Raw genomic sequence first — 13,265 nt, forward strand, 5'->3', positions numbered from 1 at the left:
TTTACCAGCCACGCCCAACCAGCTGCCCTCTAGATGTTTTGGACTTCAACTCCCATCAGCCCCAACCAACATGGGCAATGGTCAGGAATGCTGGGAGCTGCAGTCCAAACCATCTGAACAGCACCAGGTTGGGAGAAAGCTGCTCTGTAATTCCATGTAGCAACTGCCCAGTGCCCTGTGTACAGTTACCCAGTGGTTCCATTGGACCCCAAAGTATCTTTTAAGCCAGCTCCCAACTCACTGATGGAAATCAATTTGATGGGATGCAGTCACTGTCAATAGCACAGCTTATAGGGCACAATCCAGCCAAGACTGATAAACTTTGTACTAGAACAGTCTTTAATATTTACTGACGTACCTGCCCTTTTAAATTATCTACCTGCTTCCTGGAAGTTAATGCATGGTCAGCACAAATGGATTCTCCATGCCCTTTTGACAGTGAAAAGACTGATATTACAACACTGGAAGGAGAAATGCTCACCTCCTATAATGCAATGGATGGAAGACCTTACAACGCTTTCAGCATTTGAACTGGTGGTGTATAGATGCCACCTGCGAATGAATACTTATTTGGATATTTGGTCTGCCTTTGTTGAAGTTTATGTATAGTTCTTAGAAACCTGTATTTTTTATTTATATATATATATACATACACACATATCTATACACACACACACACACACACACACATACAACTGCTGAAATCAGTGGGAATTAAAGCACGAAAGTGGAGTGTTTGTACCCACAATGTGTGTGTTTTTAAGGACTAGATGAATTCATGAATGCCAAGGTAGCCAAAAAAGAATTTAGGCCTAGCACACCCTATGTTGCATATCCAGGAAATGAAAAGTGATTCTCAGATAGTGCAATACTGATTAGTGCCCAGTGCTTGTGCTAATTTCCTCTGAAACCTTGCCTAGCTATTATTGGAAGCTCAGCCACACACATTGAAGAAAGGGCTTGGGTTGTGCCTGAGCACTGCCCTGGCATCTGTTTTCAGTGCCAAGACTCAGTTCCAGAACATGAAGCACGGGTGCAGTCAGGGCCAGGGCTGGCTCAAGAGATTTTGGTGCACGAAGCAAAGGACAAGATGGCGCCTGCTCCCATTCCATGTTCAAAACCTGACTGGAGTGGCAGCTGAATCTTTCTTCAACACTGCTATTGGGACAGCATCTTCTACCACACCTGAGCTCAGTAGTCTAACCATATTACACACAGCTCTGTCCTCCAACCCCTTGTTGCTGCTTCCCAGTATCTGCCGCCTGAAGCAACTGCCTTACTCTGCCTAATGGTAGAGCCAGCCCTGGTCAGGGGAGGACTTTGGGGCACAGGTTCAGGGCCTCACTCAGCAGAATGAGCAGGAGGGCTTCCAAAAGCAGCAGAGTTGGCTTGCTACATTTTGAAGTAAGTGAGCATCTAACTGCACCCCCCCCATAAGACCATTTAGACTCTGGACTTAATGGTCTTCTGACTCCATCTAAATGGTCCCCTCATCCCCCATCTAAATGGTCTTATGTTCCGTCTTAAAACCATTAAGGCTAGAGTCTAAAATTACCTAAATTTACCACTGACATGAATTCGGCTTAACGTTCTGTCATGTTTTTTTTCCATGGGTAGGAAGGTGTGTGTGTGTGTGTTAATGTGGGAAGAGGTATTCAAATATACACACACACCCGCCCTCATAGCATAGAATGATACAGTCCAGAATTTACCATTTGATTCTGTTGATTGCACAAACAGGCTCTGCGCTATACACCCACACAGTGTAACGAAGCAAGCTAAGAGCAAATGTAAGATATTTCCATTCACACTCTGCATTTGGTGCACACGCCTTCTGACAAATACATGGATTAGAGAAAATGATGGCTGTAATCCTGGAAACATTAGCAATGGCTAATGGTATTAGCTGTAAACAATGTAAGCTTCATTCGTTTATGGGACACATGGCTGAAATCCTATACGAGTAACTGCTTAGAGATTGTTTTTAACATGGTAAAGTAGTATGTAAGTCTATTAAATAAAAGAAATAAATAAGCCCCATTGAACACAGTTTACTTTCAGCTTTTGGAAGTCGCCTTGAAATCTTTTGCCCCAAGATGACATATACAAGTGTTAGACAAACAAGCAAACAGATGACAGACAGACAGACACACAGACAGGCTTTCTTCACATGGAGCTTTCATCCTGTGATTGAGATTGCTCCTTCACGGACGTTTGTGGGCTCTTTACATGACGCCATGTCCCTCCAGGGCATCTCCTGCACTAAATGTCCTTTGTTCCCTTTTTAAATAGATCGCAGATAATGAGCTACCGAATTACCCTGTTGTGTTCCACTTGAGTTCCCTCCGTGAAAAGAGGAAAAGCAGAAAGAAGAGGAGCGAGATCAGTGAAAGATGATGGAAGACATAGGGCATCTCTACACCAGCCTAATATCCTGCATTTAAAACGGGGCTTTCTGCTTCCGTTTTAAATGCAGGATCACAACTCCCTTTTTCACCTGCTTCCTTTCCCCGCTCCCCTTTCCCCCTCCTTCTCCCCATATCTGAGTCTTCCATTATCTTTCATTGATCTCACTCCTCTTCTTGCCGCTATTCCTCTTTTCATGGAGGGAACTCAAGCGGAACACAAAGGGGGGTAATTTGATAGCTCATTATCTGCAATCTATTTAAAAACGGAACAAAGGGCGTTTAGTGCAGGAGATGCCCTGGAGAGACATGGCGTCATGTAAAGAGCCCGCAAACTTCTGTGAAGGAGCAATCTCAATCCCAGGATAAAAATTCAGTGTGAAGAAAGACTCAGATATGAGAAGAAAGGGGGCGGGAGGGGAGAATGGAAGTGGGTGAAAAGGGGAGGAGTTGTGATCCTGCATTTAAAACAGAACCAGAAAGCCATGTTTTAAATGCAGGACTTTAGGCTGGCGTAGAGATGCCCACAGACAGACAGACAGACAGAGTCATAGGATTGGGCTCCTAGTTGTGATTAACTTCTGTTGGATTGTCCCTATCTCTCCTTGCACCCCACAAATGTATTAGCTGATGTGAACATTAAACATTGTCCATCCCACCATTACACAAATCAGAGGTTTTAAACATCCCACATTAATTAGAGGAAAAATCCTGCACACATACCCCTTGCTGAATTATCTTCAAAGCAGAGTTTTCTTTTGCTAGATGAAAAGTGATCGGCACGTTTCTTACACGTAGATAGTTAGCATCACATCAAGGGAGCATTGGCATTTTCTGAGATTGTCAGTGGCTATTTATATTCAGGGAAGTTAATTGTTGGTTACAATAATTGATCTTAACCAGATAGTGTGTGAAAACAGTAATTAGTCCTGTATGACATAGCAGTCAATTAGATGCTGAGGTGGTTATTCTTGCACAATTTGGGAAATACAGAGGCGTTGCCCCACAGTCAGCACTGGATTACATACATCGCCACTATTAATGTGTTCCTATATTTAGAGATGTTTAATCTGCATGTCTTCTATTGTGAGAAATCAAATGTGAAATGAACTAAATTTGACATATTAAACATTTAAATAAGTTTGCATGACTAATCTATTTTATTTTTTTTCATTTGGGATAAGGAAGCAGATGGGAGAGGGATTTCATTCCCCATAAAAGAAAAAGAATGAAGAAACAGGGGGCATGAGAAATAAATAAGGTCCCAAATATAGGGAAAAAGAGACCCCCTGAGGGCTAGATTGTGCACCTATAGTAACATATTTAGCATTTATATAGCACTTTTTGAGTGTTCAGCGTGCTTTACGTATATTACTCAGTAATACTTACAATGGGACACAGGATGCTTACGTCAGATTATTTGTCCATCAAACCCAGTATTATCTATCCCAGGGATGAGGAATCTTTTTAAAGGTGAGGGCCATATCCCTTGGGGGAAATGGATTGGGGGCCACATACTGGTGGTGGATGTGGGCAGGACTGAAGTTGGGTGGGGTCAAAGCCAAAAGTGGACAAAGAAACCCCATTTACCCACAACTATACATCCCAAATAGTTCTTTACGGGTGAAATCCTATGGTCCCTGGTACAGCATCCCAAGAGTAAAAGGAAAGATTGGATCTCCCCTTTTGAGGTTGAAGAGAGAGCCAACCTCAGATCCTCCATTGCTGCTCTCACCCCCAGAAATCTAAAAAATCTTGGAGCTTTGATGTCGGGGGGTGGGGGGAGGGGGAAGGATCAGAGGTGTGGCCTGGGCAGAGCAGGGGAGGTCTTGGATCCAAAGCCCTCCCAGCCCACAACCCAGGAGATCCTTTACCCCCAAGCAATGGGGAGAAAATAGTTTAATAAAACCAAACCCAGAGGGAGGACAGTAAATGCTGCTCCTCTATATGGGATGTACGGTAGTGGGTGAATGAGGTTTCTTTGGCTGAGCAGTGTCTTGGATATGTCAGGTGCTCTGACCTTGGAGCACACCAACTTCTACAATAGGGTTGTCCTTTAAGAAGTTTAGAAGCAAATAAGGATTGAGTTTTTAAAAAATTGAACCAAGTATTGGACATTTAAGGGAGCAATCCTTTGGCCCCTAGACATTGTCTGGGGGGCCATAGGATACTGCAGATTCCTAGATCTGAGGTCGGAGACCATGCTCCGACCTCAGATCCAGGAATCTGTGCTCTGCCCCCTCCCCCTCGCAGCCAGTGCAGAAAGAACCGTGCCAGCTACCTCTCCATGGTAGGGAGCTTGATCGTGGAAAGGAGGTAAAGGGCAGGGAGGGGAGGCGACTGGAGAGGCCAGGATATGACCTGTCCCAAGGCCTCTCCAACCGCCTTCCCTCCTCCTCTGGATCGCCTCAGCTGAATAGGCAAAAAGGCCAGTCTAGCGAAAATGCAGTGGAAGGACAGGGAGGCGACAATCACCTCTGCTGTTCCTCCCTCTCTGCACTGGATGCTCATAAGCCTCTGAGTTTGGAGGCTTACATGCATCGAGGGCGCAAATCATAGGATTGCGCCGTATTTTTTTTAAGTATGTGTACATGTGCAGTACTTATATTGTAGTTGGTTTTAATACAGTATGCTTAAATTAATATATACAGAAATAGTTGGATATAGTTTATTACGATATTCAGAAATATGGAATTGTTAGGGTATGCTAACCTGGGGCTTTTAAAGGTACGTTCATTTTGTATTATATTTTCCCACTAAAATTTGTATTAATGTATTACCTTTATTAGGCCAACCAAAATATCACAAAGAATGTATTATGCTAATATGGATTCTGGAATTTTGCTTATGGCCAACATGGCTACCTTAGCTTTTTCTTTTGTCCCCTGACATGCATTGGGAAAAATATACTGGTGCATCTGTATTTGTTGTTTTGTTATACATCTATCCACTCCTCATTTGCACCCATCCATGCCCTCCCCGTTCACACACATCCTCCATTCATACCCACCCACCCATCCATCCCTGATTCTATCCAGTAGCAGCTCTCCGGCGTCTCCAGCCAAGAAGGGTCTTTCCCAGCACTTGTGCCTGAGATCCTGTCAACAGGAGGTGCCAGGGATTGAACCTGGGGCCATCTCTACATATATGCTTTATCACTGAGCTAGTTTCAGGTGGCACAGAGTGCTAGGCGGCAGTATTGCAACTGAAACTCTCCGCACGACCTGAGTTTGATCCCAGTGGAAGCTGGGTCCCAGGTAGCCAGTTCAGGTCGACTCAGCGCTCCATCCTTCCGAGGTCGGTAAAATGAGCACCCAGCTTGCTGGGGGAAAGGTAGTCACGACTGGGGAAGGCAATGGCAAACCACCCTGCTGTAGTCTGCCATGAAAATGCCAGCACAAGCGGCGTCCCTCTAGGGGTCTGTAATGACTCGGTGCTTGCACAGGAGGAACCTTTCCTTATCACTGAACAAAGGTGCTTCCATTTCAGCTTGAGCTGCTAATAGTTTAGCTAAAAAAAACAATTGTCACCATCAGCACGGTACTCATAAAGGTACCCAGTGAGTGTATGGCTGAAGTTATACCACAGATCATCGTATTACACATGCCTACCTGCTATGGTACCCCATTTTTAGAAAGCTTGAGTTCTGGTTCCTGCTCAGCCATGGACCCTCAAAGCTTGACTTACTCTTGCACAATAGTGGTTGTGTGCCTGGTACTCTGCACAAGATTTATTCATCCCCCCCCCCCATGCCCGGCATGTGGTGGGAAGAACAGCACATCTGGTTTCATTCCCCTCCAGCAAGTAGAATCATAGAGTTGGAGGGGGCTTGTATATGCCATCGAGTCCAACCCCCAGCTCAGTGCAGGACATCCAAGCTACAGCATCCCCAACAGATGGCTGTCTAGCCCCTTCATCAAGACCTCCAAGCATGAGAGAGCAAGCTGTGGAGCAATTTGTGGAAGTATCAGTGTGCGCACCCCCAGCTCCTAAGGTTTGGGTTCCCCTTCCTGAGATCTGTGTGCTGCCCAAACCTGATTTCTGTACATGGATCAACCCTACAGAACTGAGGTGAAGGACTCCAGATCTTTGTACCCTGATTAACCCGAAATAGCCCACTGTAGGTGAAATGTTGCCTAATGACACCAGAGGTTTAGTATACCACAGATTAGGGAAGACATTTCATAACTTCTCTTGTAATGTGGGGAAATGACACTTAATATGGGAAACCAATATTAAAGGGTAAAGGGAAATGTCACTTTTCACTTCTGAAACCAATGGTCCTTCAAAAAGTTTTGCTGCAATGATCTAACCACCAAGTCACATATTTTTTTAACACTCAACATCAATATTTTTTCAATAGAATTTGGCCCTGTGAATCTTCAAACAGGTGCATGTATTGTAATGAAAAACCAGGTCAATTTTTGGAGATTTTCCAGCACTTAACATGTGCTCAATCATAGGACTGATTCACTCATGCTAGTTTTATCCTGTAAAAATGGTTGTGTAAATCAGACCTAAAAGAGTATGTGTGTGTCTTGCTTCTAAGACCACTTCCAGAAAATCCTTGTCTTCATACGAATCATGTGCAGTTGTTGCAGGAAATCCAGATTCTTTCCCACAAGGAAGCTCTTCTGTCGTAAGAAAATCTCATTTTCTTTTCCAAACACAGAAAATGCAGTAATTGAAGGGGAGAAAATGCAATGTTTGATTTAGGGGAAAATATAACCCCCCCACCTCCACCCCACATGTATAATCTAATTTTTATTATTTTTATTATTATTATTTGCATTTCTATACTGCTGCATAGCCAAAGATCTCTGGACAGTTTACAAAAGTTAAAACATTAAATACAATATAAAAAGTTTAAAAGCCATTTACAAGAAAGCACATAAAAGCACACTAACAATATATGCAAACAACATATGATATAACATAACTAAAGTCACATCCAGGACCGATTAAAACTCATCATATGCTGCCAAATGCCTGGGAAAAGAGGTAGGTCTTAACCTGGAACCGAAAAGATAATAATGTTGGCACCAGGCGGACCTCATCAGGGAGTTTGTTCCACAGATGGGGGGCCACCACTGAGAAGGCCCTCTCCCTTGTTGCTGCCTTCCGAGCTTCCCTTGGAGGAAGCACTTGGAGGAGGGCCTTAGATGCTGAACATAGTGTACAGGTAGGTTCATTTCGGGAAAGGCGTGCCATGAGGTATTGCAGTCCCAAGCTGTGTAGGGCTTTATAGGTTGAAACCAGCACCTTGAATTGAGCTCTGAAGCATATAGGCAGCCTGTGCAAGCAGGCCAGAGTCGGTCTTATATGCTTGAACCTTCTGGTCCCTGTTAACAATCTGGCCATTGCATTTTGCACAAGCTGCAGCTTCCGAACCATCTTCAAAGGCAGCCCCACATAGAGTGCATTGCAGTAATCTAACTTGGAGGTTACCAGAGAATAGACAACTGAGGCCAGGTTATCCCTGTCCAGATAGGGGCATAGCTGGGCCACCAACAGAAGTTGGTAGAAGGAACTCCATGCCACTGAGGCCACCTGAGCCTCAAGTGACAAAGATGGTTCCAGGAGGACCCCCCCAAGCTACGGACCTGCTCCTTTAGGGGGAATGCAACCCCCTCCAGAACAGGTTGAGCACCCTCCATCCGGTCAGCAGAACCACCCACCAACAGCATCTCAGTCTCGTCTGGACTGAGTTCCAGTTTATTAGCCCTCATCCAGTCCATTATCGCAACAGGCACTGATTCAGCACATCCACAGTCTCACCTGAAGATGAAAAGGAGAAATAGAGCTGCATGTCATCAGCATACTGATGACAACGCACTCTGAAACTCTGGATGACCGCACTCAACCGTTTCATGTAGATGTTGAACACCATGGGGGACAAAATCGACCCCTGTGGAATTCCATATTGGAGAATCTACGGGGTCCAGCAGTGTTCCCCAAGCACCACCTTCTGGAGCGACCCTCCAAGTAGGAGTGAAACCACAGCAATGCAGTGCCTCCCACTCCCATCTCAGAGAGCTGTCCCAGAAGGATACCATGGTCGATGGTATTGAAAGCTGCTGAAAGCTTTCAAGGAGAATCAACAGGGTCACACTCCCCGTCTTTCTCCCGACATAGGTCATCACACAGGGCGACCAAGGCTGTTTCTGTGCCAAAACCTGGCCTGAACCCCGATTGAAATGGATCCAGATAATCAGTCTCATCCAAGAGTGCCTGGAGCTGGTTGGGAACCACTCGCTCAAGGACTTTGCCCAGGAATGGAACATTTGCAACCAGCCTATAATTATTAAGGTTTTCTGGGTCTAGGGAGGATTTCTTCAGGAGTGGTCTCACCACCACCTCTTTCAGGCAGCCCGGGACCACTCCCTCTCATAAGGAGGCATTAATCACCTCCCTAGCCCAGCCGGCTGTTCCCTTCCCTGCTAGTTTTTATTAGCCAAGAAGGGCAAGGATCCAATATGGAAGTGGTTGCACGAACCTGTCCAAACACCTCGTCCACGTCCTTGAGCTGTACTAACTGAAATTCATCCAAGCAAACTGGACAAGACTGTGCTCTGGATACCTCAGCAGATTCACCTGTAGTAATACTGAAGTCTAAGTCCCAGCGGATGCAAGAGATTTTATTCTGCAAGTGCCTAGGCAGTGCATTACAACAGGCTTCAGATAGTTCCATAGTGTCCTTAGGGCCAGAATGTAAAAGGCCCCAGACAACCCTAAAAAGCTCCACTGGGCGGCATATGGACAATTGAATAGAGGCAGTGAAATATTTTTTCCTTGCTGCTCTCACTGCCTTTGAATATATCTGGCCATAGGGATGCACCAGGCCTCAACTGCATCCACTAGGAGTTTTTCTCCACCTGCACTCAAGCCATCTCCTATTTTGTTTCACCACTCTTAGCTCCGGGGTGTACCACGGAGCCGTATTAGCTGTACTCTGGAGAGGGCGCTCAGGAGTAATCATGTCAACTGCCCGGGTCATTTCTGCATTCCACAGATCAACCAAAGCTTCGACAGGAGCGCCATCCATATCAGCCGGAAACCCCCTCAGAGCCCTCTAGAAACTATTCAGATCCATTAGCCTCCGGGGGCAGACCATCTTAATAGGTCCCCCACAGAAGGGAAAAGGTGCCGTAAGTCTAAACCTCAGGAGGCAGTGATCTGACCGTGACAAAGGGACTGATACAAAGTCCCCCACCTTCAGATCACTGTCTCCATGTCCAGTTGAGAAAACCAGGTCTAGAGTACGCCCCGCTACATGAGTTGGGCCAATGACATGCTGGGACAGTCCCATGGCTGTCATGAAGGCCATGAAATCCTGAGCTGCCCCAGACAAGATGCCTTCAGCGTGAATGTTGACATCCCCCAGAACCAACAGTCTGGGGGATCTCAGCAGCACACCTGAGACCATCTCCGTCAGCAAACCTAGGGAGTCTGTTGAGCAGCAAGGTGGTGGTGGTACACCAACAGAATCCGTAATCTGTCCCACTGACCCAACACAAGGTGCAAACACTCCAGACCAGTGGTCACATGGACAGGGAGACTGCAGAGGGAGATGGAATTCCTATAGACCACAGGAACCCCCCTCCCTGGCCTTCAAGCCTTCCCTGATGCTGGACCAAGTACCCCGGTGGCCATAGCTCAGAGAGACTGACTCCTCCCTGCTCACCCACCCAGGTCTTGGTTATACATGCCAGATCAGCCGCCTCATCCACTATTAAGTCATGGATAAGGTGGGGGGGCTTATTTTGAACTGATCTGGCATTTAAAAGCAGCATTCGGAGACCAAAAGGAGGGCTGATAGGGCAACCACCAAACCTGCAGATGCAGGGAGGACTGGAACACGGCACGGACGTTAACTGCCTGGGCCATGTTCCCCTTATCTGGCAAGTCCTCCTCACGCCATCTCTCCCTCTACCCATCACTACACTGATTGCCCCCCCCTCTGGTCCCCCCAATTGGCCCAACATCCTCCCTCCCAGACACATACTCAGGCCACCAGAAAGCCAAGCAGAGGAACAGGGTCCAGGTCCTCAAGCACTCACAGCTAGGTGGTCTCTGGCACCTCCAGCAGCAGGCAGCCTTTACAGCTGGAGCCAGGTTGGGGCCCTGCCCTCCCAGGCCAGGTTGAAAGAGCCAGGCAGAGAAGCAGGGTCCAGGTCCTGCAGGGCTCACAGCTAGATGGTCTCAGCTAATAACGTTGACAGTTTGCACAAGTTTTATGGGCACCTACTGGCTAGTGTCAACAATATCACCAGGATACAATTTCCTGTCCCTGCATGCTCATGCCATTTAACATTCTTTAACAAATGTTTCAAATAATTCTTTAGACAGTCTAACCTTTAGAAGGTTTTTAACCATAAAGAAAACAATTACATATAAACTGCCAGTGATGTTCTATTGCTGGATTGGGTATTATTTGATCCTCTGCTGTACTATAAATGTATGGTACTGATCATGAAACTCTTCAAAAGCAAATGCTTCAATGCAGCAAGGGAGAACCGCACGTGGGAGCAGACTTTCTGCTCACATACAACTGATATGGATGTGATGCTCATGAAGGTTTCCCTGAACTGGCTGGTTACATCTTTTGATGTGGACAGAGATGCTCACTAGAGCTAGGTCAGGACTCCCAAGTGCCATTTCTTTTCATGCTTAAGATGACACTCATCTGTGCTTCAGAGAAAATGAGACTAGTTTCAAAATCTTTATGAAAAGATCGTAAAAAGAAGAAATGCACTAACTTGCAAGTTCCACAGTATTATAAAACAGAAATGTGATGTTTTGTATTTTGTTTAAATATGTTGTATTTAAATTGAAGTAATTGGGCTGAATCCAAATGCTCCCTTCCTGTGACAGAATAAGATAACTTTTGGATCCAATCCATTGTTTCTTTTAAAAAAACATTTTGCTTAAAGGCCTGACATTACATCAGTGCATTGTGTTTACCTGTGTGTGTGTGTGTGTGTGTGTGTGCACGCGTGTGCATGGGCCCCCCGGAAATGTAAGCATAATGACTACAACATTGTGAAAGGCAGTGAAATCATAACCTGCGTCCTTTTATAGACACCTGGCTGATGTGTCAGATGGGATAGTCCACATGAAACAAATGCAAATGGGCAGACACAAAGACAGCTGGCAGGAGAGCCATTTTACACTTGTACATTTTGGTTTCATGCTCTCTGCATCAACAAAATAAGCCAAAGCTTTACGTGAGAATATCAAACTGAGTATTAAATATTTTAAGAGACAACAGACCCACCTCATTTAGCCTCAGCAATGAAACTAGTTCAATACATCACACCAGGAAACTGTACAAACCTCAATGAAATGAATGCCATAGAAGTGACCTCGTCCTTGCTCTTTGAACATTTTATCTGCCACACCCTACCCAGAAATAATTTCCAAGAACAATTGTGCAATGTAGTCTCATTATGCTATGTACCTTCGTCAGTGGAGGGATGGGCAGCTCAGACTAGTAGTTTAGCTTTTCTTCCTTCCTTCCTCTCTTCCTTTTTTTTTTTTTTTTAACAAAGTGTCAAATGGGCATGTTGAATGTAAAATCCCATGAACTCTGTCTCCTGAGATTCAACATCCTCCACTGTCTCTTGCTGTTGGAATATTGCCACAAGGGTTTTGCTGGTAGCGTAGCTGCCTTATCTGCAGAAGAACAAACAACTATGCCATTTGTTGACTGTGTAATAGTTCAGGGTTATTTATTTTATTGCATTTATATCCCACCTTTTTTCCTCCAAGGAACCCAAGGTGGTGTACATAATCCTCCTCTCCATTTCATCCTCACAACAGCAACCCCGTGAGGTAGGTTGGGCTGAGAGTCTGTGACTGGCCCAAAATCACCCAGTGAGCTTCATGGCCAAGTGGGGACTAGAACCCAGATCTCCTGGCTTCCAGTCCAACACTCTCGCCACTACACTGACTCTGTTAATCCTTTTATTGATTAACCAGGCATAAGCAACACCTGCCTGGAGTAGACCTGCAATGCTAAATGAAGGATGCCTGGTCTGAAGCAACTTAGAATTGTTTTCTGGATGTCCTGTAGGAACCAAAGTAATAGAAGAGAACTTGCATCAACTTTAACTAAAAGCAATAATCAGTCATTGGTGAATTAATTTGTCACAATTTAAAATTGTGAGCTTTTAAAATTGTCACTTAAATCTGAGCCCTATATTGTACCTAAATGTAAAGTCCAAGGCCCAAGAAAATTCTTACAGTACACCACTGGAAGTCTGCCCAGAGTTAGTGATATTGTTAAGTACCTACAGCAGAGGTACTTTCAGGGCCTCCCTTAGGTACCAAAGTGTCATTCATAAATCTATTTTAAACCAAGATTTAAAGTTGGTTTTTGAATCTGGCTTGTTTGGAAGTCATTACACATAATTAATTGGGGATTCCAGATTGTTTCTCTGCTAGGGAGCAAAGTGTAAGGAAAGGGGCCATGTGCAGCTGTATGGAGTTTCTGCATATTGTGGTTTATTAAGCCAGGATTAGATCATCCAAACTTAGAAGCAGATTAAACTGGAGGACTGACAGGTTCAAGGGAAAGAAAGCAGTCAGGGCCTTGCTAGAGATTCCACTAATGAAACGTTTTTCCAGAAGCAAAAGGCCCATGAAAAATAATTTCTTACTGACATTCACAGTTCAATAAATTGCAATGGAGAGGAGAAACACAAAGTTTACACTCGGGTGAGAAACCTGTGGCCTTCCAGATGTTGCTGGATTACAATTCCCATCATCTCTGACCATTGCTCATTCTTGCTGGAGCTGATGGAAATTGAGAGTTCAACATCTGAAGGGCAACAGATTCCCCACCACTGGTTTACACGT

The 13,265-nt window shown here is 45.1% G+C and overlaps 1 protein-coding gene across 2 annotated transcripts in view; it reads right to left on the minus strand.

Annotated features, from left to right (window-relative positions):
• Positions 1-12,060, minus strand: part of LOC146343671 (placenta-specific gene 8 protein-like) — a 33,495-nt gene extending 21,435 nt beyond the window's left edge. Inside the window, exon 1 of one of the 2 annotated variants that reach the window (XM_084855542.1) lies at positions 11,866-12,060. The gene's annotated coding sequence lies outside the window, so the exon portion shown is untranslated. The remainder of the gene's footprint in view (positions 1-11,865) is intronic. The other variant, XM_084855541.1, reaches the window with a different exon arrangement.
• Between the last annotated feature and the right edge of the window lie 1,205 nt (positions 12,061-13,265).

The sequence above is a fragment of the Heloderma suspectum genome, chromosome 5 (genome assembly GCF_057233095.1).
Source record: "Heloderma suspectum isolate Gila_16-S chromosome 5, 16-S_ref, whole genome shotgun sequence".
Taxonomy (NCBI): Eukaryota; Metazoa; Chordata; class Lepidosauria; order Squamata; family Helodermatidae; genus Heloderma; species Heloderma suspectum.